Source organism: Penaeus japonicus, unplaced genomic scaffold, assembly GCF_977035675.1.
Source record: "Penaeus japonicus unplaced genomic scaffold, GWHDUDI00000001_assembly GWHDUDI00000011, whole genome shotgun sequence".
Classification (NCBI taxonomy): domain Eukaryota; kingdom Metazoa; phylum Arthropoda; class Malacostraca; order Decapoda; family Penaeidae; genus Penaeus; species Penaeus japonicus.
The window spans coordinates 7528919-7533330 of NW_028234413.1; the positions used below are offsets into that span (position 1 = coordinate 7528919).

The 4412-nt window shown below is 34.7% G+C and overlaps 1 long non-coding RNA gene across 1 annotated transcript; it reads right to left on the minus strand.

Annotated features, from left to right (window-relative positions):
* Nucleotides 1-204: 204 nt before the first annotated feature.
* Nucleotides 205-1499, minus strand: LOC122263689 (uncharacterized). Its single transcript, XR_015191357.1, has 3 exons — nucleotides 1085-1499; nucleotides 401-597; nucleotides 205-260 (listed from the first exon to the last, which is right to left on the minus strand). It is a non-coding gene; the product is annotated as an uncharacterized LOC122263689 (long non-coding RNA).
* Between the last annotated feature and the right edge of the window lie 2913 nt (nucleotides 1500-4412).

Below are 4412 nucleotides of genomic sequence, written 5' to 3' on the forward strand. Positions count from 1 at the left end.
ATTCTTTTTAATATACAGGTAATATAAAGTAAGTAGAAATATGCTTAAAGTGGAAATTAATGATTCATCCAGAAATTCTCTGACTGCTAAGCCATCCTAAAACCATTGTTCACAAACATTTTCTGACATCAAACCCTAAACGATTATCATTATTTTCGCAGTGTACTGCATCATGCTCTCAGTTCATATGTGTCTTCTTCTTTGGCAATATCAATATTCTCAGTTGTGGCTAGATTATGCAACATAACACAAGCTGCAACCTATTAAAAATAAAAGAAAATATGTATCAGCACCATAGTTTAAATTCCACACACCCATACATTAGTATATACATTTTATATCATATTTATACTAGTAATATTTTGTATAACCAGCATTATTTTGAAAGAAGAATAATTACCTCTGCCATCTCTTGCTGTGGGTAATTTTCTGCTGATTTTCTGAAGCAGGTTTCTGGTGCACTGCTTTGGCAGTTGATAACGTTTCAAGAACTCCTCCTCTGACTGCATGACAACTGGATCCTTCTATCTCTCACCACTAAACGTGGTAGACAGACCTCCTCCACTTCCTCAACTTGGTCCACATTACCATTATTACCTATAATAAAGAGGATTAACACAATAGTACACAATTCCCAAATATACATAAAGCATGGAGGCCACAAAATTGCTTCATAAGGTCATATTCTGAACAACTAATTGATAGCATTAACTTCAGATATATAAATCATTGCACATAGGTTTCATTACGTCAAATAATAATTTAAAAAACTGACTCAAATCCTATATCAATTTATTACTTGGCAAAAATGTAAATTATGATTTTCTATTAAATGTGACATCAAGTATAGGAGTTTAATGATTCTGCACAAACTAAGTACATTAAAGGATGACAATACCATGATGAAATACAGTTTAATGACTGATTTCCGTTTTTCTAATAACTATTTTTAAGTGGGAGTGATAACAGCTGATGAAGCAAGAAAACCGCGATACTGGACACGGTACAGGCTGACAGTACCTTCACCTCACTGGCCTAAATATGTCTATTAATGCACGTCAACCACTTCTTATGTGCTTCTTACCTTCTTAAAAATGTTATTGGTGTCGTTTGTTCAGCATTGAAGTTGACTTTTGACGCACGAAGTCGTAGATAAGAGCTCAGGAGACAGGTTTCGTTTTTGATTATTCGTGGAACGCTGTTGATGTGTTCCAAAATTCAATGGTGTCAACAAAAGTCTCCGACAAAATATCTGATGATTAAGAGACACTTTGCAAAGCCTACTATGGTATGAATTAAAATACAGTCGGTTCATATAAATGTTTTAGTTTTATTAGAGAAGAAGCTTTTTGTTTTTTGTTGTAATAATTTCGATTCGGGACGGCTCTGGGGAGGGTTAGCCGATCGCATTTTTTTTCGTTAGGGTGGCTATAATATCTTCGGGCGAGCCCAAACAAATTCCGTTTAACTAATCCGATTTTTCATATTCGGGTTGGTAAGGTATTCGTTCGGGCCGGTACGAAGTTTAAAAAAACGGCCCTATATCAGCATGATCATGTTTAGCGATTCCAACATGCGATGGTATCCGCACAAAATGTATAACATGGCCCCGTTCTTTGGCACGATGTACATTTATTCATATATCTTTTACGATATTTCCAGCACCTTTATTAAGATTGTTCAGAGCCTAGAGAGCACTCTGCGAGTCGCAGAAAATTACTCCTAAGCCTTCAGTTAACAGAAAATCAGTGGTTATAAGTATTCCTGCCAACTCAATTTGCATAGTGCTCGCCCAGTCATGGACCCTCCTACAATCTTGGTGCTGTAAAATATTGTTTTTTTTATATAAAACGTAAGCACATCCTGCTTTGCTTCCAGACTGTAAGGATCCATCAGTGTAGCACTTATAGTCATTATTCAGAGTTTGAAGATTCTTATTAATGTTTGCAAGGGCGTGTTGCTTAAGTATAGCTGGTGAAACTGTGTCTTTTATAGGGTCATTAGCATAAAATACGTTCAATGTCAACATTTTCCTCGGTGGAATAGAACGTCCATATGGGGACCTGCCCAAGGACATATTTAATTGGTGTATGTATTTGTATGTCACTTGCAACCATGAATTTGAGTATGACTCGGTATTGTTATGCAAAGTTGGATTCTCTATCTTATGTTTAAGTTGCCTTTGGAACTCTGTAATATAAAAGGGTTCTTTAATTGCTTAGTATTAATTATGATATTCTTCCGTAAATAGATGGCAAGTTCAATTCAGTTCTCATGTTCACAATCCTCGTTGTTTTAGGGGCACCGAGAATGATCCTCATGGCTGCATTCTGTACAATTTCTAGACAAGTTAACTCTGATTCCTTAAATAATGTAAGGTGTAAGGCATGATAATCTACGACTGATCATATGTATGACAAGTAAAAGAGTCTTCCAATGTTAACAGTAATACCATGTTCTCTGCCAACAAGAGTCTAGAGTTGCTATAGCCACTCCCACAGTCTTTAGGTTCATAATAAGTTCTGTGTCGTTAACAGTCACCCCGAGATACTTGTACTTGTGGCAAAGATCTAGCTCAATGTCATCTATATGGAAGTTTCGCAGTGGGATTGTAAGAAGATTGATTGTTTTTTTTTTTTTTTTTTTTTTTTTTTTTTTTTTTTTTTTTTACTGAGATTATCAAACCGCACTCAATAGCTTTTGCGGATAATACATTAAGAATCTGTACCATTCTATCCTCGGATGATAATTTAATGTAGATATCATCAGCATAACAAATAATGGAATCACTGCCCTCAAGTGGTATATTGCTTGAGAGTCTGTGCATCAAATTGTTAAATAGCATAGTGCTAAATACGCCCCCCTATGTGCCAAGCTCAAACATTTTAGAGTATGAACTTTTGATGCCCCTGAATAAAACATGAGCTGATCTGTTTGAGAAATACATTTAAATCCACGTTAAAAGTTTACCAAAGCCAGCCAGTTGCTCAAGGATAAGGTCTCTGTTTGCAATATCAAAGGCAGATTTAAGATCGAGAAATACAGTTTGCATGCCTTGCTGAGAATTTGTCAAGTACTCTGCTAAGTAGTGCTGAGTGCTACGTCCTTGGAGCAATCCATACAGTCTGGGAGATAACGTGGCATGTATGCGATACATGAGTCTGCTCAAAATATATATATATTTTTTCAAGTACCTTGCACAAACATAAGGTCAATAAGATAGGTCGGTATTTATCAGTGTTCGGTTTGGGTATGGGAATGATTAAGCTTTTAGTCTAGGAGCTTGGGAGTATTCCTTGGGATAAGCTTAGTCTGTAAAGATGTAAAAGTGGGTTACCTAGTACCTGAGCAATGAGTCGAAGTACACTGTAAGTAAAGCCATCCTAGCCTGGAGCAGTCGTCTTACCCTTGCGAAGTGCATTATTTAATTCCCACTCAGTTATTTCGGCAAAGTCGGAGGGGTCGGTGGCAGAATTACTGAAATATGGATCGCGGTCCCGTAGACTAATGACACATGTAGTCTCTTGTAGGATAATGAATTTCATTTCACGGATTATTGTTATTATTATTACCATAATTGTCATTAGTAGCAGTAGCAGTAGTAATACTATTACTACTTATGATAATACTAATAATACTATCACCCTTGTAATTATGATTATTAAAATGGTTATTTCTATTTTATTACCGTTTATTTTATTACCTTTTTGATTATCGTTATTATCATCGTTATCATCACTGATGTTGTTTTGGTAATTCCTATTATAATTTTCTTTATCATCATCATTATCAATATTATTAATATTATCATGATTTTTAAAATTATCCTCATTGTTATTATCATCATTATTATCGTCATTGTCACCACGACTATGCATCACTTAGCGTCATTATTCTTATTATCATTATCATTATCATCATGACTACAAGTATCACTTTTTATGATTATAGTAATAATTAATATCATTACTATTACTTTACCTATTACTGTTATCATTATTATCATTACCATTATAATCATTATTATTATTACTTTATATTATTATCATTATCATCCCCATCATCGTTATCATCATCATTATTATCATCGTTTCATCATCATCATCATTATCATCATCATCGCCATCATCATCATTATCATCACCATTATTAACATCATCCTTATTGTTAGTGTTATCATCAAAGTCTTCACCATCATTCCTAATCGATTTTTTTTCAATATTCCAAATACCTTCGCCAAAGGGAACTAGACGCAATAAAGCATACATGACTCTTGATGAAGACTTTCATTCTGTTAGGATACATGTTCACTGAAAAACTCTTCTACCAGATGAAGGGAAAGATTTGTCATCAGGTTGTTATCAGTCATCGAATCGAAAGTCAACATTGAATGGCGAAAGATCAACATGCAT